Consider the following 21,368-nt stretch of genomic DNA (forward strand, 5'->3'; position numbering starts at 1 on the left):
GAGTGTTACCAAACTGTGTCATTATGTGAGTCATAGCTGACACATAGTAAAACGCTTTGTGTTTTCTCGTCTCCTGAATGAGTTGAAAGCTGAAGTCCACTGCACAAGACTCTGATACTGAGTTTGAGTGGTCATTGTTCATTTTATAAACTGACTGTGAGTTTTGTATGTCTATTCCATCATGGGAACACCATGATCAAGGCTGATGCTATGCTCACCGAAGTCCATGCACATGCACCTCCAACAGGAGTTAACATAAACTGTGTAGGTATTGAAACCTTGCCTTGTGTACTATTGACTCAGACTCGTGTACAAACTCTAAACTTCATTATAGCATTAGATACTGTTAACTTAAAAATTTTCCTTTGCTCAACCAATTGCTGAATTGATTATTGGGATCATCTTGAGAAGCAACCACGAATTTAGAATCTATATCTAAGCATAAATCTAATTCTTCCTCAGGTCCTTTGCTTTTTTTGCAGACCTTGTGGTACCTTGTGGTATTTTCTGCCTCTCCGAATATGTGGTTCCAGATAAGGCTTGTTTGAAATATTTTGCCACCACCAATCCTCCTTTGTTTTTGCTTTGTCTTCAACCTATCACATGATTAGTTGCACTATGTACTATTCTTGGAAAACAAAAGGTTTATTGCATAATATCCATTATTTGGTGAGGCATATTTACTAGGATCCAAAAGAGCTGATACTGGTTTATACACATCTCCGAAAGGTAGAGTTTTTTCACACATACTCTGTGACATCAGTTGAATGGATGGTGACATCAGCCAATGTAACATGGATGTTAATCCCTTCAGAAACTTTACGTTACACAATAAAATAATTCAACAGAGGCTGGTATCCTGTCACCAAATCACGCTTTATTTACACTTGGCAAGTCCTTGACACTGGTCCAGCTCTCTCAGAGCCAGCTCTCAGAGTGTCAGACACTCCTCTCTTTTCTGTCTGTTAGCCAGGGCTCCCTTATTAGACCACATTCACAGCCCAAGTCAGGGAGCTCACTCTATCGTCCACCAGGCTGACCTTGTTACAATCAGTGCACATAAGGAGCCCTAATGCTAAGGTGTTTTTGAAAGTCTTTGATATGTGACATGTTGCAACATTGCTGCTCACTGTAATTGGGGGGCTGGGGAGAAATAGAGAGGGCGTGTGGTAGAGGTGATTTGTATAGGCCAAGTTGTCACAGGAAGGAGACAAAATAATAATAACGCCTGGAGGATGACTATAATCATGTATATCCTGCAGTTTTGTTGATTGTAATCAACCTGGTCAGAGGCATTATGACACATCTCTGGCTCAGAGGTACAGTCAAAACTAAAGTTATTTCTTAACCAACCTGTGTGTTGTGGCACATACTGCAGAAGCAGATGCAATTTGAACCTAGGACTTTTGTTGCTCCAAGGTAGCAAACACTGTAACACAAGTACCGACTTCCTGCAGTGTTTACAAAGGCACTTCCAGGGAGGGTCGGCCGGACGGCCACTGTTTGATCGACAGGCTGACTCGACCCGTTTAACGAGGCGGCATGACCGTGACGGGAATGTTCCGGAAAGAGGCGAAGGTTGCCGAGCGGTAGCGGAAAGGAACCGAGCAACGACGGAAGGTGGGGTCGGGCCAGTCGAAGGTATCCGAGCGATGACGACACAGGGGATCGGGAAGCAGAGCGGTGGCGAAAGTATCCGAGCGACGAAGGGGCGGGGGATTCGGGAGCCGAGCGGTGACGAAGGTATCCGAGCGATGACGAAGCATGGGGGTGGGCCGAAGGGCCGAGAGGTGGCGAAGGTAGCCGAGCGACGACGAGTTGTTTCGTGTGAGGGGAGAGGGGGGGAGAGCCGAGCGGCGGCTGAGAGCCGCAAACAGTTGAAAGCGCTGAAGTTGTGTGGCGGCCGTGGACGTTATTTATCGGATGCCTGTGTGGCTCCGGCCCCGGGGGGGGTTAAAAACAAAAGGTAGCGTGTCAGGGATTTTTATTCTTGTCTGCGTGGATTGGCGGGTAGGGGTGTGTGTTTGTTTTTCGTGCTGTGGTGTTTGATTTGTTTTTTTATGGAGGGGGGAAGGTGGCCGCAAATCCCGATCTCCGAATAAATGTGTTTTTTTTTGGGGGGGTTGTAGATTTCACAAAGCGGCGCAGGCAGCAGGTAACGATGGAAAAAAATACCCAGGACCTCTGCTGCTGCTTCAATTCTGCCTTTCTAATTTAATACTTGCCTTCTTCTTCCACCCCCCACCACCACCACCTTTCTCCATTCGCAACTGAAAAAATAATTAAATGATTTTTTTATTTCTGGATTGGGAGATCGAGAATTGAACTGCTCCCTTTTTCTTTTGGGTTGGGAAGCTTTTCTGGAATATTTTAACACTTAAATTGACTAATTTAATCTCTTTCTCCCCCCCCCCCCCCCTCCAATCTCTCTGTCAGACACACACAAATATAGAAAAATGTTGTGTGTAAAATCCTGCGGTGATGCTTTGAGACTCAGGACACGCTGATCAATTCGTGGCAGTTTGAACCAGCAATTCTGGCCGCGTCCTCATCCCTGGGTCACTTCGGAGCTGAAGCCCTTCATCTCAGGGCTTCCTGAGGCGACTGGCCAGCGACGAACAAAGAGATTTAGAGACTAGATATTTGTTCTGCTAACCCATTCCTCACCCTGTTCGGCCCGGCTGTTGTCCAAAAATTGAGTATTTGGTACAGTGTACGATTCCCCCACCTCCCTCCACATCACGTCTCCCACTTTAGCTCCTGGATTCTTTTGAATAAGTTTCATTAGTTGAAAATTATTTTTAACTGTGCAATGTTCCAAGTGATTCAAGGTGATGTAGCGTGTAAAATAAAGGCTGTAAAGAAAGCCTTAGCCAGACTTCCCTTATGTTATTACATTATGTTTTCATCGACACATTCTCTGATGGAAATCAATGATGATTGCAGAGTTTGGTCACTCAATGTCACTGTACCAGTGTAACCCAGGAGTCAGCTTGTGGGAATAGTTTTTGAATTTGCATATCCAATTGAGTAGTGAAAACAAAAGTCCTGTTGCCTGATTGGATCTTTCGAATCTCAAAAGGAAGTTCTTTGCTACCAGGTGAAGCTGTTGCAGGGGTGTTGGTGTTGAACCAGCTGATGAGTTGTTTACGTTCTGTTTTCAGTTTCTCATTTGGCATGTTTATGTGCTGCACACTGCCAAGCGACAGCTTTTTTAAAAACTTATTTTTAAAAAAAGCTGTTGTTGAGTAATTTCTAATCATGCTGCATAAATCTTGCTGTAAAATTGCATTAATCTACCTGATGCAATAATATTTATAGAAATAGACCAGCAATTATGTTTTATGGTTAAAACTTCTCAGTGTGGCCTGCTATTTGATGATGACTGTTTGGCAGTTCTTCAAAATCAAAATCTAGTATACCATCCTTTTTGCATTTAGTGAAGGAGATTTATATTTCACCTAGTCTGTTATTGTGAACCCTGTGCCATGCCAATGGTATTGACCGTTTAGAAAAAAATTGGCTGAACTGCTATTGTTCATCATAAATAGGCATGTAAGCCGATCAATTTATCTTACATGTAGGCAACAAAGGATTGGTAATAAATGTTCGCCCTGATAGCAATGTTCACATCCTGAAATGAATCAGGAAATCCTTGGTCTGGAGATTTGTATTTTCCTGTGAATAGTGGCCGAGGGTGACAGTTCATACCCAGAAGTGCTCTTACACACAACTGAACGTTGCTTTTTCCCCATCATTAAATCATCTGCAATTTTTTTTAATCTGTTAACCATTGCCAGTAAATCACCAGTGTCTTGAATTGAATTATTTATGTGCAAAGCTTGTTAAGGTAGAGAGTGACAGTCTATTCAGAATATTTTTATTTAAATCTGGTTTAAATAATTGAAGTAAATAAAGTGAAAGAAAACTGGTTAATGATATGAGACTTGCATTAAGAACCTGCAAAACTCAATAGAAAATAATATTTGTAACCTGATTATGACATTCTGTTGATTTACTTGACTATTTCTTCAATCATTGTTTCAATTTGACACACATTTATGTTAATTTTGACTTTTCATTTGGGAAATAAATGAATGAGTGTTGGTCAGCTGGAGTACTGTGTTCAGGTCTGGTCACCTCACTACAGCCTATCTAGTGTGATAGCACTAGAGGGGATACAGAGAAGGTTCAGCAGGATATTACCAAGGTTGGAGAAATTGAGCTATAAGGAAAGTCTAGATAGGCTTCGCATATTTTCTCTAGAGTAGAGAAGACTGAGAGGGGACAGGATTAAGGTGTATAAGATTATGAGGGTTGCGGATAGAGTGAATAGAGAGCAGCTGCTACCCTTGGTTAAGGGTCAGTCACGAGAGGGCATAGTTTTAGTGTAAGGGGCAGGCATCTCAAAGGGAATTTGTGTAAATATGTTTTTACTCAGCAGATGGTAGGAATCCGGAAGGCATTGCCTGGGAAGGTACTGGAGGCTGGAAACCTTACAACATTTGAAAAATATTTGGATGAGCACTTAAGATATCACAACATTCAAGGAAATGGGACAAGTGCAGGAAATTACAATTAGCACGCCTTTCGTGGTTGTGACTGTTGGTGCAGACTCGATGGCCCAAAGGGCCTTTCTGCACTGTACTAATCTATGAATCTATAATGATTTCTGCCAGGTTTTGGTTAACCAGCCTTTATTTTGTGTTGTAATGCCTGCTTGTATACAAATGTTTTTCTACACTTCTGAAACTATTACAATTGGATTTTATTGTCTCAAGTATACTTAAGTACAGGGACACAGGAGTTAGGTATACTGTTTCTGAATCATTTGATTATATTGTGGCCTTGTAATTTGCACCTAATTATGTACCCAATATAATTGGAAATTGTATGGTATCTTGTTGTAATTTGAAAATGTTTGATAGCAGTGAGGAATGATGATCCTGTTGTATTCATGGAGCTTCAGGAATTCAGCCATGATCACTTTTTTAAAAAAATTGGTAGCATTTAAACCTAGCTGTATCATACTTGATGTACTTATGGTATTATTATGAAATAAGCTTTCTGTTCTCCTCCAATACCTCTCATTTCTTGCTGATTATGTTTTTACTTGTAATAAGATGTGGAGGAAACTAGGACCACAGCAGGGCTGTTTGTACAGGAGTTATCAGTAGGCCTCAGTTCAAGCCTGTTCAAGAGGAACAGAGGAAGGTAAGGAAATCACAGAAGTATTAGTTGCTGAGACAACTAAAAGAAAAGGAAGTAAATTGAATAACTTCATATTTTAAACTAAGTAACTGATAACCAAATGATTGATTTGATCTCTCCGGAATTAATATTGACAAACCATGAAAGTTGTCCTGACCCTGCAGAGGAAGTTACAATGTAGATCAGCAGTAATATAAAGCTGTTCGTTCAGTTGTGTCGACAGTAATGAAACGGTTGGAAAAAGACAAACTCATTTCATTTCAGAAGATGTTAAGTACTGAAGACATTAAAAGTAATTTATGGGAAATTATTAATGATGGAATTACAATATTAGCGGTTTTGTGATTACTGGAGCTACTTTGAGAAGTTAGGGATTATGCTTGTGTGAACATGGAGCAATTAACTTTTGTTCTGTTCTTTGCCATTTTATTTTTGATGCTTTGCTGGAGAAACCATCTCCTCCACAAGTTGATTTGTAATGATTGTGAAGTATACTGATTGAAATCTATTATTATCTCCTTCTTACTCTGTATTGCATAATCCTGATCAATCTGAAGTGGCGAAATCCTGATGAAGCCAAGGCCTAAGAGCGACTCCTATCTTCATTGCTACCTTTTGAAGTTAGAATTTCTCATCTTCCACATCAAATAAGTTTCTTGCCAGAATAGTCATGCTTATAAACATATTTGCAAGGCATGCAAGCTTTGGCAGGAGCAGTATCTCTTGGTGATATAAATGACACTTCCTACATTCCTAGGTGCTAAAGCAACATTGTTTTCCATTTTTTTTCTTCTTTTTATTCTTTATGAAACTGGAGAGCTGTAGCTCAGTGCAGGTGTCATGAGATAGAGATATTGAACATCACTTGGGCGAGGGGGTGTGAAAAATTCATTGCGTCAGCTAACAGTTGGGTGTTGACGAAAGCAAGGAATTTTCTATTCCATTTTTGATATTACTACAGTACAAAGTATTAAGTGCATAAAAACACTGGCTACTCCTTGGTATGGATCAACTGAAATATAGCATTCACTCAAAATCTCAACATCCAGCTTCTTGGTACAGGTTATTCAAGATTTTTGCATTTTAATTTTGTTTAGTTTCGTATTGCCTAACCTTGTGTTTTCAAAGAAAAATGCATACTTTATATGACACAATGGAGGCATGTGATGTGAGACTGGGAATGACCAGTCTCATATTGCATTACAAACTTTCAATTTGTATACCAACATTCTATAACCTGGGAAGTGTGAATAATTCTTAAATTTGGAAACCTGTGAAAAATCTTGGAGATAAATGTTTTAAGTATATTATAAGATGTTACAGAGGGAGGTGTTGAAATAACCAGCAAATTGCAATTTGTGAAAGTTCAAGATGTGAACTGTACACAGTATGGTTCTTCCTTTATGATTCATATCTGATCCTGTCAAGACATGTAGAATGTGTTACAAAACTTTAAAAAAAAATTGTATCTTTGATTAGGGATTCAAAAAGGGAAAGGACTGTTTTAAAAATAAGGATTATGGAAGAGATTGCTGCATTTTTAAAAGCAAGCTACCAGTACTTATTGTAAGTACTGTTCAGACTGTTGTTTATTCAACAAGTGGGGGATGTTACTGTAGATGAGCTGGAGCCATGCGGGTGTATATGAAGGGAGTTCGACCAAGTAACAAGTACCTGATTAGTCTGTGAGCTGGTGACCAGTTAATGAAAAAGGTCTTCTGCCTGCCAGCAACTCTGCGCTTGTCTCTCAGCTAGCTGAATAGCTTGTGTCTGTGTGAACACGTTGTCCAGAAACCTTTGCACCTCCAGTACTGCACCTTTGCAATAGAATCATAGAGATGTACAGCATGGAAACAGACCCTTTGGTCCAACCCGTCCATGCCGACCAGATATCCCAACCCAATCTAGTCCCACCTGCCAGCACCCAGCCCATATCCCTCCAAACCCTTCCTATTCATATACCCATTCAAATGCCTCTTAAATGTTTCAGTTGTACCATCCTCCACCACTTCCTCTGGCAGCTCATTCCATACATGTACCGCCCTCTGTGTGAAAAAGTTGCCCCTTAGGTCTCTTTAATATCCTTCTCCTCTCACCCTAAACCTATGCCCTCAAGTTCTGGACACCCCAACCCCAGAGAAAAGACTTTGCCTATTTATCCTATCCATGCCCCTCATAATTTTGTAACCTCTATAAGATTACATTACATTACATTACATTACAGTGAGGAAACAGGCCCTTCGGCCCAACAAGTCCACACTGACCCGCCGAAGTGCAACCCACCCATACCCCTACATTTACCCCTTACCCAACACTACGGGCAATTTAGCATGGCCAATTCACCTGACCTGCACATCTTTGGACTGTGGGAGGAAACCGGAGCACCCGGAGGAAACCCACGCAGACACGGGGAGAACGTGCAAACTCCACACAGTCAGTCGCCTGAGGTGGGAATTGAACCCGGGTCTCTGGCGCTGTGAGGCAGCAGTGCTAACCACTGTGCCACCGTGCCGCCCGCACCATCCCTCAGCCTCCGACGCTCCAGGAAAAGCAGCCCCGGCCTGTTCAGCCTCTCCCTATAGCTCAAATCCTCCAACCCTGGCAACATCCTTGTAAATTTTTTCTGAACCCTTTCAAGTTTCACAACATCTTTCCGATAGGAAGGAGACCAGAATTGCACGCAATATTCCAACAGTGGCCTAATCAATGTCCTGTACAGCCGCAACATGACCTCCTAACTCCTGTACTCAATACTCTGACCAATAATGGAAAGCATACCAAATGCCTTCTTCACTATCCTATCTACCTGCGACTCCACCTTCAAGGAGCTATGAACCTGCACTCCAAGATCTCTTTGTTCAGCAACACTCTTGAGGACCTTACCATTAAGTGTAGAAATTCTGCTAAAAATTGCTTTCCCAAAATGCAGCACCTCGCATTTATCTGAATTAAACTCCATCTGCTACTTCTCAGCCCATTGGCCCATCTGGTCCAGATCCTGTTGTAATCTGAGGTAACCCTCTTTGCTGTCCAATACACCTCTAATTTTGGTGTCATTTGCAAACTTACTAACTCTATCTGTTATGCTCGCATCCAAATCATTTATGTAAGTGACGAAAAGTAGAGGGCTCAGCACCGATCCTTGAGGCACTCCACTGGTCACAGGCCTCCAGTCTGAAAAACAGCCCTCCACCACCACCCTCTGTCTTCTACCTTTGAGCCAGTTCTGTATCCAAATGGCTAGTTCCCCCTGTATTCCATGAGATCTAACCTTGCTAACCAGTCTCCCATGGGAAACCTTGTCGAACGCCTTACTGAAGTCCATATAGATCACATCTACTGCTTTGCCCTCATCAATCTTCTTTGTTATTTCTTCAAAAAACTCAATCAAGTTTGTGAGACATGATTTCCCACGCACAAAGCCATGTTGACTATAAAGAAAAAGTCTGAACCAAAAAAAGTCAGTTTAACTTCTTATGAGTTTCTGTAAGCTGTTGCTTTTGACCAGTAAGTCAGAGACTTTGAGTTATGAACTCATTGCTATGTGCCTTCGACAGGCAGTATCTAGAGAAGAGAAACCCGCAAACAGAAGGATCATTTCAGCCAATGCTGGCAACGAAGACTATTTAACTACTTCCCAATTTTACAATTCACCCATGACACCATTTCTCTTTGTTTTCTCTGCATGTGTGTAAGATAGAAGGGGTGGGGAAAGCTATTGGAGTTTTAATTAGTCGAATTGCATGTCAGCAGTTCACTAATAATTTACTTCAGTAAATAGTAATCCTCGTAAAACATTGAAATCTGGTCCATTCTTTCTGTCAACCTGTATCTAAAAAGACAGATGAATAGGGAAATTTTATGTACATTTTTGTAAAATCTTTTAACTTTTGTGATAGCTCTGAAAATAGCGGGACTCGGTTTCCAGCGTGTTACCCAAGAGAGGCACATCAAATGTATAAATCACCATTTTAAACAAACAAATTGGCTTTGTGAAACTTTTGAATCTGTCATTTAAACTGCATAGTTATACGAATCAGATGTTTGGATGTAATCTCGAAGATGAGGTCTTAGTATTTTCAGAACAATTTCTTAGAACAGCTTGTTCCAAAGTCAACCAGAGAACAGACTAAAATAAACAATTGTTTTAGACTGAGAGACAATTACAAAGATACGAGAGAGTTGGAATGGGAGGTTCGAGGAGAGCATTTGCAGGATATCAAACTATAACTAGTGGAATATCACAGGGATCAGAGCTGGGGCTGCAGTTATTTACAGTACATATTAATGCCTTGAATGAGGAAGTGAATGGACTGTAGTGAAGCCAAAAATAGCTGGGAAGGCAAGTGGTGAGGTTTGCAGAGGGATATAGGCAGGTTCAGCAAGTAAACAAAAGTTGGCAGATTGAATATACTTGTGCACTTTGGCATGAAGAATAAAGGAGCTGAATATTATTTAAATGGAGAAAGACCGAAGACCATTTCAGAACAGAGACATTTGGGAGTCCTTGTCCATGAATCTCAAAAAAGTTAACTTTCAAGTTTAGTGGGTAATCGAATATTGTAAATGGTGATCTGAATGGAATGGTGGCCTTTATTTCACAAGAAATAGAGTATAAATGTTGGGAGGTTTTCTAAAACTATACAAAGTGCTAGTCAAATCATAGCTGCAATACAATGAATTGCTTTAGGCTCCTCAACTAAAGAAAGATATGCTTGCATTGGAAGCAGTTTCATTCAGTGATACCAGGTATTGAAGACTGTCTTATGAGGAAGGGTTATGTAGGTTAGGCCTGTACCCATTAGGATTTAGGAGAATGAGAAGCAACCTTATTAAACCATGTGAGATTCTGATAAGACTTGACAGGGTCGATGTGGCAAGGTTGAGTTTCTTAGATTAGATTAGATTAGATTACTTACAGTGTGGAAACAGGCCCTTCGGCCCAACAAGTCCACACCGACCCTCCATAGAGCAACGCACCCAGACCCATTCCCCCACATTTACCCCTTCACCTAACACTACGGGCAATTTAGCGTGGCCAATTCACCTACCCTGCACATTTTTGGACTGTGGGAGGAAACCGGAGCACCCGGAGGAAACCCACGCAGACACGGGGAGAATGTGCAAACTCCACACAGACAATTGCCTGAGGCGGGAATTGAAGCCGGGTCTCTGGCGCTGTGAGGTAGCAGTGCTAACCACTGTGCCACCGTGCCGCCCATTGTTTCATATTTGGTGATTCCAATAGGAGAAGCGAATGATTCTCAGGATCTCAATGTGTAAGGGTACTTTGGATGGAATCATATAGAACAGTAAGAGACCTGTTGAGGTTTATTGGCTTAACTATTCAGGATTTATGAAATATAGTGTTAAACAAGTAGGACTTTTTTGTCTAATTCTTACGCAGTAATGGTTTTTAGTGAAAGTATAAAGTCAATAACTAAGAGCTTTACTTTCTTTTCAAAAGTTAATGGTCTTCCTTAAGATAACACATGACATTTTTTAAAACACTAGTGAACAGATGTTTTCCCTGTTTTAGTTCTCTGCTTCTAAGATTGTATTTGTCTAACAAAGATTTGTTAAATTTCTAGACCTTGTGGGAGATTCTAGTACCAGTGGGCACAAAGAGACAGAATAAGAGGTTGCATGTTTAAGACTAAGCTAAGGAGAAATTTCTTCTGAGGGTAGTGAATCTGGGAAATGTTTTACCACAGAGACCTGTTGAGGCTGAGTCTTTGATGTACTCAAGGCTGAGATAGACTGTAAGGGACTCAAGACTTGTAGAGAAAATGCAGGAAAGTGGAGTTGAGGAGCTGGGATCAATCGTGCATAGACTCATTAGACTGCATGACCTACTTACGCTTCTACATTTTATGGTCTTAAAACAGAGCTTATTAAAATGAAGTTAGAAATTGGGTAAAAGGACATTTATGGTTCCAAGTTATAGGGGATAAACAGAAAAATAGAGTTGAGAACAGGGCATGAGTTGAGTCAATAGAGTTGAGACCATGTCCTGATTGGTCATGATATTATGAAATGGCAGAGCAGGCTCTCAAAGGGCTGAATGCCTTGCCTTTCTGATTTTGTATGTTTGTATTATATTGAGGTAATTGCAGCAAACATACAGTCATACTTTTGTGATTTAAGAGGTGAATTATTGAGTATAGTTAAAATGTGAAACAAAGTTTTCATATAGAAATTTGTATTGACCGAAGAGTCTGTTTCCGTGCAGTACATCTCTGTGATTCTATAACACTGGTGTACTCCGGACATCCTTTCACACATATAAAAAAACTACAATGTACTTGCACCTTTCAGGTAGTTCTGTCACCTGTAGAAATAACTTACATAATGCCTTTCATACACTCGAGACAGCCAAAATAATTCGCAGCACTGGGAGTATTTTCTGTTATATTGTGCATTTGTACAAAGAATTTTGCTTGTGTAGAGAAAGGCTTTTGAAGTCACTTGGTTGATGAATGGTAGTTATATACAAGTCTCCTCTCACTCCTCTTCATCCAACCATATCAACAAATCCTTCTATTCCTTTATACTTTGTTTATGCAGCTTCCCCTTAAAATATGTGTACTTATTGCTTTAACTACTACTTGTTACTGAAACAAAAGCTTAAGATGAAGTTCTAATTTGGTTGATTAATTTGCCAGTTAATAAATTGGGAAAACTGAAGTGAGTCATATTTTAATTGGAAAACTCAGATAAGTCATATTTTAATTGGAGAACTCAGATTGTGATGAGAGGTTTTTTATTTGTATACATTAATATTTTAAGAACTTGGATTTTATGATATGGGTAGGGCACTTTTTTGAAGGATTTAAAAATAAACTAGTTCAGGCAGTCTTTCAGAACAACGACCTAATCCAGTATGTGTCAAGAAAGTAGGGACCTCTTGGAATGTGAATATAAAATTGGTTTTACGATAGATGGGTTAAACAGTGAAGGCCACTAGCTTGTTTTCTTTTTTTAAGAATAATAAAGAATTGGTTTCAGATTGGAAAACCTGAAGATTTAAAGCTGTTTGGGCAGTTTGGAAGTGATCTTACTGAGGTTAGAATTAAATATAATTTTTCACTTAGGAGTATAGGAAAATCCGGGGAAAGCAGCTTGGCTGAAGTAGCAATTTACTTGTATTCCTTTCAATCTTATCTGCTGTATTTGCTGCTCACGATACAATTACCAGTATGTTGACGAGAGCAAACAAAGACGAGGTGATCAGAACACTTTTGCTCTGTTTGTAAGAATGACCGTGTCCTTACAGTCACAAGCTGTTTCAATGCATCATCTTGCTGTCATGCTAACATTTATTCCTGATGAAGGGCTTTTGCCCGAAACGTCGATTTTGCCTGTCTTCGGATGCTGCCTGAATTGCTGTGCTCTTCCAGCACCACTGATCCAGAATCTGGTTTCCAGCATCTGCAGTCATTGTTTTTACCCATTTTTTGTCCTATGCCTGCTGCACTGTTTCAGTAAAGCCCAATCCAAGCTAGAAGAGTAACACCTGATTTCCTATTTAGGCATCTTTTGGACTTGAAACTGAATTCAATAACTTCAGATCATGAATGCCATCTGCTATTTTTATTGCACTGTATCGACCAGTGTCTTGATTGCACTGCTTTGCTGTTATAGAGCTGACCAGGTTTCTGTCATAAACACCTATTCTGCAAATATGTCCGTCCTTCATTACCATTAGTACTTCTTTTGTTTTTTTGCTTTGGGCAACTTTAACCATTTGTTCTACTTGCTTCTCCTCCCCCTTTACTTTCCAGTTCAGTTCAAAAGAATCCAGTTGGATTCAAGATGTTAACTCATTCTTAGGGTCTTATGGTCGTACATGCTGCCAGACCTATGGAGTTTATCCAGCACTTTGTATTTATTTCATTGGAAGCATGAAAGTTGCCTCAGTATACAAGTTTTGTTTGTGAAAATTTCAAACCACACATATTTGATTCGAAATCTGCAGATTATTAAAAGTTGAGAAAGTGTAAGATTTGAGAGTCTTCTTACAAAATGCTACATAGTTCATTGGAAAGAACAGAAACATTCAATTAAGTTATGCTTAAAGATTTTGTACAAGGGGCAATATCTCTGGACTCGAATTAATGGATGTTAGTTTGAAATGACATGAGACTTTGTGTTGGTGAATTATGCATTTAGCTGGCTCTTTTTTGTTTTTGTCTTTTGTATAATAAATTTCTGTTCTGATGTGAAATAAATCATGCAGCTTTATGTGCCTATGATTCAGTGAATGCCCATCATGTTAACTAATATTAAAAAAATAAAATCTATAAAACTAGGTTTCTTTCTAGGAAATGACTTGTCAAGTAGTACTATCAATTGAATCTGTCAATTGATTAACCATTCTTTGTAATTCTTTTTCGTTCATTCATGGGATGAGGCTGTCACTACCTAGGTCACCATTTATTGCCCTTTCCTAATTACCCAGGGGCAGTTAAGAGTGAATGTGTAGGCCAGATATGGATGGCAGCTTCTTTCTCTGCAGGGTATTACTGAACTAGATGTTTTTATTTTGATAATCAATACATGGTCATCATTAGACTCTTAATTACAGATTCCTTTTTACATTAAATTCACATTCCACCATCTGCTATGCTGGGATTCAAAGCCAGGTCCCTGGGTCTCTGAATTAATAGTCCAGTGATAATATCACTAGACAATTGCCTTTCCTAACTAGTTCATGCTCCGTTGTGAAGGCATTCAAATGAACAGATAAATAGCAGATTTTAGTTAATATTTAATAATCCATATCATAAGTATAGAGATTCAGGCAAATAATTGGTCATATTTTGAAGTGAAATGTTAAAAGTATATGGTAGGTAGCAGAAGTTTCCAAGACAAACAATGTTGGATTACTGAAATTGATACTGTACACAGTGTATACTACCAAGGTGCTCTTATATTGGGGATTGGATGTTGCAGTATTTTTTCTAGCTTTAATTGGCGTACTTGTAAAACAAGCTGTTGAATTAAATTCAATGGTAATATTGTCCATTTCTCCTCTCAGTCGAAGCAAAAACACTCAGAGACACGGTATAGTTTTACCTCCTTCATCCTGAGAACGATTGCCCACGGACACAGAGACATGAGTTCTTGGTCTTCTCTCGAACAACGGTTTCTCAATGAACTATATAGTCAATTTACAGGGAGGAACATCCAGATAAAGCAACATACATATTAATTGGGTGATCGTCACAATCAATGAGAATCAGTAACAGAAACCAAGCCCTCTACTGTTATACAATGAATATTCTTAACCTTGTTAACTGGATTCATACAGTGGATACTTTCCCCCTTGATAGCTGACCTTGCATACTGAATGCTTCTAATATTGTTAAATGGCTGTACATAATGACTGCTTTTCCACCTTGTTAACCCATTATCCTTGCCTCCAACACCCCATTGTTAACTGTAAGTTCTTATCTGATCTGAGGAGAAAGTGAGGTCTGCAGATGCTGGAGATCAGAGCTGAAAATGTGTTGCTGGAAAAGCGCAGCAGGTCAGGCAGCATCCAGGGAACAGGAGAATCGACGTTTCGGGCATAAGCCCTTCCTCATTCCTGAAGAAGGGCTTATGCCCGAAACGTCGATTCTCCTGTTCCCTGGATGTTTTCTTATCTGATCTGAGTCATGTTCAGCTGAACCTCTTGTTTCACAAAACTCAAAACTTAACTCTTTCCCTGCCTGCTTCCACCCTACACACATTCTCAATATTATATAATTTTGAGAAGTTGCATGAGAAAAACAATGATTTCTATGCAATAATTTTATAAATACTTAAATTTTCACATTATTAAGTGAATTGGTGGTTTGACTGTCATGTATCTTGAAACCATAAGATAATGAATGAGTCTGAGGCATGGTAATAAACTTCTGTTGCCATCTGCATGATGCACTGCAAAGATTCACCAGTGCTTCTTTGGCAGCACCTTCCAAACCCAAGATCACTTCCAGCTAGATGGATAAAGGCAGCAGATACATAGGAAAACCACCATCTACTCGCCATCCTGGTCTGGAAGTATACTGCCATTCCTTCAGTGTCGCTGGGTAAAAATCTTGGAACTCCCTCCCTAGTAGCAGTGTGGGTATACTTCAGAGGAGCAGTGGTTTAAGAAAACAGCTCAACGCCACCTTTTCGATGACAACTTGGAATGGGCAATGAATACCGGGCCAATCAATGATGCCCATACCTCATCAACAAAATCTCTGTTTTGCCATTAAATCTGACCTTGAACTCCACCCTGCTTCCTACTTCAATTTCTTGTCCCATTGAAACTGCTTTGTTCTTGACCTACTGTTCAATTGAACACTGGCTTCAGGATATGTTTTGTTTTCTTATGCAGTTGTCAGCAGTTGCCCATGATTTTGACTTGTAAAGTTGGTTCGTTGGGCCAAAGGACCTATTTCGTTGGTGTGTATTCTGTTTAATGACTTCAGATCTTAACATGTTTAGCTTCCAGTTTTTGTCTACAGAAGAAATTGGTAGTGTGGGCTGAGTGATTTCATTGTTATGTGGGGGACAACTGGTGGCACATGCAGTCATGGGCCTTGTGTAAAACATATTGCTAACAGTCAGCAAAGAATCGGACTGCTCTTAAGAGAAGGAAATTGCACCCCACTCACTGAAGTTTATAATGTTAAACTGTACCAAGTTTTGTTGCAAAACCTTTGCTTGCCTTTACTCCCTCACTGCTCCACTTCACCAGTTTTTTTTCTTGCTCATATGATCTTAATTTCTCTCACTGTGCCTTTGGTCAACTCATAAATGAAAACTGGGATAGCTAAATATTGAACTATTTCAAAATATTGAGTTCCTCTTTGTGTATATGTGCTATATGTATTTCCCTCTTTATTCTATCTTTAAGCATTTTTTAAACCTGTAATTACTTACAATTCTGAAGAAGGATCAGAAACATTTAGCTTTGGCTTTCATCATGTGATGTGAATGGACTGCTAAATGTTTCCAGCAGCTTGTGTTATCGTTTTTGAATTTTAATATAGCTCGATTGTAATATGGAGAGAGAATCTTTTTTACAATGAGGTAGTTTATTTTGAAATATGATGCTTTTCAATCCTGTGGGATTTTGTCTTCCCCTCCCCTCCCTCAAGGTCCTGCTGATAGTGGTTAGGGTCATGAGAGCCTACCACATTCCTACTGTCTCAGTTTTTCCAGTAATCTAAAATTACTCCTGCCATAGAGTTATGACAGATCACTGTGAAATATTCTTGCATTGTTTATTTTTGCAACTCTTAACCTCCAGAATGGAAAAGAAGAAATGCTTAAAATCAAAGTGTTACTTAATTGGGAACTGAATTGGCTCAGTGAGTGCAGGGATGTTAGATGAACAGGTCTTAATTCAAACTGGGTGAAAGGCAGCGGAGCTTTGAAGGTACAGGTCATTCTGCCATGACGCGACAGTTGTGTTCCGTTGTGTCCTCGCGATTGGAAATCGCTGTGTCTATTCAGTAGAAAGTTTGCTTTATCCAAACAGCATCCAAAATTCATCAATCACATTATAGTCAATTCGTGCTGATGAAACACATGTTATAGCAGAATGACCTGTATATAAGTTTCTGAAAGGTGGAAGATACACTTAATGGTGAGGTCCCCGGCGGAGTGAACAAAGAGACCTTGGAGTGCAGGTACATAGTTCCTTGAAAGTGGACTCGCAGGTAGATAGGATAGTGAAGAAGGCGTTTGATATGCTTTCCTTTACTGGACAGAGCACTGAGTATGGGAGTTGGGGGGTCATGTTGTGGCTGTACAGGACATTGGGAATATTGTGTGCAATTCTGGGCTTCCTCTTATCAGAAGGTTGTTGTGAAACTTGAAAGGGGTCAGAAAAGATTTACAAGGATATTGCCAATGTTGGAGCATTTGAGCTATAGGGAAGGGCTGAATAGGCTGGGACTATTTTTCCCTGGAGTGTTGGAGGCTGTGGGGTGACCTTACAGAGTTTCATAAAATCATGAGGAGCATGGATAAAGTAAGTAGACATGGTCTTTTCCCTGGGCTGGGGGATTCCAGAAATAGAGGCCATAGATTTAGGGTGAGAGGGGAGCCTAAGGAGCAATGTTTTCATGCAGAGGGTGGTACGTATATGGAATGAGCTGCCAGAGGAAGTGGTAGAGGCTGGTACAATCACAATATTTAAAAGGCATCTGGATGGGTGTATGAATAAGAAGGGTTTAGAGGGATATGGGCCAAGCCGGCAAATGGGACTAGATTAGGTTAGGATATCTGGTCAGCACGGACGAGTTGGACTGAAGGGTCTGTCTCTATGCTGTACATCTCAATGACTGTAAGGTTGTATTTGAAACCCACCAGGTTTATGCTTGAGTAGTGAAGTCTAGACATGGCGAAGGCACAGCTGAGGGGTTCATCTGTGGCTAAGCTAAGGTGGTGCACAACAGAATGCAGTTTCGGAAGTGGAGTTGGGCAGTGATGGCAAGAAGATGTGTTTGGATCGAGAGTGTGGTGCTGGAAATGTACAGCTGGCCAGGCAGCATCTGAGGAGCAGGAGAATCGACGTTTTGGGCATAAGCCCTTCATCAGGAATTCTAGCACCACACTCTCGACTCTGACCTATAGCATCTGCAGTCTTCACTTTCTCCTGGATGTGTTTGGATGTCTTGTCTTCGGGTTAGGTGGGACACCAAGGTTATAAAGGTGTGGTTCAGTCTCAGACAGTTGCCAGGCAGTGACATGAGGTCTGTAGAGAGGCAAGGACATTTCATTTTGTATCGGGAACAAAATAAAATTCTGAATATTTCATGGAAGGACATTTTTGCTTATCCAGTATTACTTGTCAGATGGATTTTTGAAAAATATTGAGAGTAGGATGTGGATTTTGCTGACTAGGTCAGCGTTAATTATTTGTTAATTGCTGTGGAGAAGTTGGTGATGAGCTGCCTTAAACTTCTGCAGTCCTTGAAACATAGGGGCAAATACAGTGCTGCTGGGAAGGGAGTTTCCAGATTTTGACTAAGCAACAAATTGGAAACAGCAATATAGCCCCCACTTTGGGTGATATGTGACTTGGCAGGACCATACAGATGGTGGTGTTACTTGCATTTGCTGTGCTTGTCCTTCTAGGTGATAGACGTCATGGGTTTGGAAGGTACTGTCAAAAGATCCTTGGTTCCTGCAGTGCATTTAGTACGTGCTACTGCCATTGTGACTGGTGGTGAAATAAGTGAACCTTTAAGGTTTGGAGTGTCAACCAAGTAGCCTGTTTGGTCCTGGCTGGTAACAAGCTCCTTGAATGTTGGAGCTACACCCGTCTGGGCAAGTTGGAGAGTATTCTATAACACCCCTGACTTGTTACTTCTCGATGGCAGACAGGTATGAGGAAGACGAGGTGAATTAATCACTGCAAAGTTCCTAGCTTCTGAACTACTCTTATAGCCATAGTACAGGTGCACAATCCTCTATTCGAAATGCTCAAGACCAGTGGGTTTTCGGAATTCAGAATTTTTCAAATTTTAGAATAAATGACAGTTTGGTGAAATTTTTAAAAATCTTACTGGAGGAACACATTCACTAAGTAAAATGGGGTCTTGAAACAGAATCAAGGCCTGCCGGTGCTGGGCCATGCCTCCCATGTTGTATCTGAGTGACACGCATCGAGTGGGTGTCGACTTGGGTTAACTATTTGCATGCCAAACAACCTTGTAAATGAGAAAACAAACTTCACAAAAAAACCTGCGGACTTTGGAGCTTTGCGGATTTCAGATAAAGAATTGTCTACCTGTACTTATTGTAAAATCACTTAATTCCCTTCATCCTTTTGATCTTTGTAACCCTTTCCAGCCTTAAAGCAGTCATACGTTTATAGAACGTAGAACATTACAGCGCAGTACAGGCCCTTCGGCCCTCAATGTTGCGCCAACCTGTCATACCAATCTGAAGCCCATCTAACCTACACTATTCCATGTGCGTCCATAAAAGTTATTCGATTAGATTACCTACAGTGTGGAAACAGGCCCTTCGGCCCAACCAGTCCACACCGACCCTCTGAAGAGTAGCCCACCCAGACCCATTTCTCGAGCACTGTGGGAAATTTAGCATGGCCAATTCACCTGACCTTCACATCTTTGGATTGTGGGAGGAAATCAGAACTCCCGGAGAAAACCCACGCAGACGCAGACTGTGCGAACTCCACACAGACAGTTGCCCGAGGCTGGAATTGAACCTGGGACCCTGGTGCTGTGAGGCAGCAGTGCTAACCACTGTGCCTTGTTTGCAGTATTCCAATCCATTGATAGTTGTGCCATTAGCTGCCCAGACCATACACCAGTGGAATTCTCTCCCTAAAGCATTGTATCTGTGTAACTCTCTTTTATCTTTTAAGATACTCCTCAAAGAACCTAATATCTTGTAGAAGTCAGTACAGGTACACAATCCTTGGGGCCAATTGTTTTTCAGAATTAGGAATTTTCGGATTTTGGGATAAATGACATTTTCACAGTGAAATTAAAAATAATCTAACAGCAGACCCACGTGACAAGTCCGAGTACTGAGACACAATTGACACCTGCCAATACTGAGCCACGCTGCCACGTCACACCTGAGTGACATGGTTCAAGTGGGTGTGGAGTTGGGTCACCTGTTCGCACACCAAAATAATGCTTTACACTCCACGAAAAACATTTTGGATTTCAGATGTTTTCAGATTTTGGAATTTTGGATAAAGGATTGTGTACCTTTACCATGTCAAAAAAAACTTGCACCTGAGGAATACAACAAAAATATTTTTTTTAATATCATAATGAACATGAATATTTGAATAAGTGGTCAACATGAGTACCAGAATTTTATGGCCGATCAAGACAAATATTTAATATTTCTGATGAATTGTGCAGAGACTATGTGCTGGTCATACCAAGTTACCATTATATTGCAAACAATTTATTTTCTGAACAGTTCAATAGAATATGAAGTTCTTCTTCTTTGTGCTACTGTATTTCCATCAGGGTGTCTAAGGCATAAAACTGGAAAAAACAAAAGGCAAAATATCTTCAACACTGGTTTGCGAGTAAAGCTGCCAAAAGAAGTGGTGGAGGCTGATACAAGTACAGCATTTAAGAGGCATCTGCATGAGTGTATGAATAAGAAGGGTTTAGATGGATATGGGCCAAGTGTTGGCAAATGGGATTAGATTAGGTTAGGATATCTGGTCTGCATGGACGAGTTGGACCGACGGGTCTGTTTCCGTGCTGTCCATCTCTATGACTCTGACTGTGATTCTAAATGTAAGTGACAAGCTAACTTGACATGGATTCTTTGAATGTGCAATGACATTTAATCACTCCATGTCAGAATGTTTTAAACAATTATAGATAAGGAATCAAAGCTGTGACCTCCTTCATCAGAATAGCACATTACTCAATGCATGTATTTACTTAAACATCAGAAAAGCCTGAAAATTAATCTCAAGTTTCTATATTTACAAGAAGTAGGGAACCAGTTGGTTATTTGCTGTCCTGCAGCTAGGGTTTATTTTGTGTAAAGGTGCTGATTCAAGGCTAGCGCTTGTTATTTCACTTCAATTCGAAATAATGAAAATTATTTCTGTCAATAGTTATGTCTCTCTTACACTGTCTTTGACATTTTGCACTTAAAAGCCACTGGCTACATTCTGTATTTCTAGTTAGGGTTACTTTCTAACTCTAATGTTTCTTCTTCAAAAACTTATTCTGGCATCCAATATGTCCTTGTGCTGTAGTATTTACTGCCAAAGCTACGTACGAGCTCCTTCCTTGTCTTCTAGTAATTAAAAAAAAACAACACCCCTCCAATCATTTCCTGCTGTTCATTCTCTTCCCCCTCATTCACTGACCAACTTTCTGATTGTCCAGCATGTGTCCAAATGTGGGTCATTCAAAACTACAGTGATTCTAGATTAGAGTGGTGCTGGAAAAGCACAGCAGTTCAGGCAGCATCCAAGGAGCAGGAAAATTGACGTTTTGGGCAAAAGCCTGAACTGCTGTGCTTTTCCAGCACCACTCTAATCTAGAATCTGGTTTCCAGCATCTGCAGTCCTTGTTTTTACCTAAAATTATCGTGATTACCACCCAAGTAAGTTGTCCTTTTAACCAAGGCGGGTTCTTGGAGAGGGAAAA

The 21,368-nt window shown here is 40.4% G+C and overlaps 1 protein-coding gene across 3 annotated transcripts in view; it reads left to right on the forward strand.

Moving 5' to 3' along the window:
- Positions 1–1,838: 1,838 nt before the first annotated feature.
- The window catches only part of spopla (speckle type BTB/POZ protein like a), a 216,233-nt gene continuing 196,703 nt past the window's right edge, over positions 1,839–21,368 (forward strand). For 2 of the 3 annotated variants that reach the window (XM_043694074.2, XM_043694078.2), the window contains exon 1: positions 1,839–1,966. The gene's annotated coding sequence lies outside the window, so the exon portion shown is untranslated. The remainder of the gene's footprint in view (positions 1,967–21,368) is intronic. The other variant, XM_043694076.2, reaches the window with a different exon arrangement.

The sequence above is a fragment of the Chiloscyllium plagiosum genome, unplaced genomic scaffold, assembly GCF_037043375.1.
Source record: "Chiloscyllium plagiosum isolate Xiang-an unplaced genomic scaffold, Cpla_swu_hap1 HiC_scaffold_7, whole genome shotgun sequence".
In the NCBI taxonomy this organism is placed as follows: Eukaryota; Metazoa; Chordata; class Chondrichthyes; order Orectolobiformes; family Hemiscylliidae; genus Chiloscyllium; species Chiloscyllium plagiosum.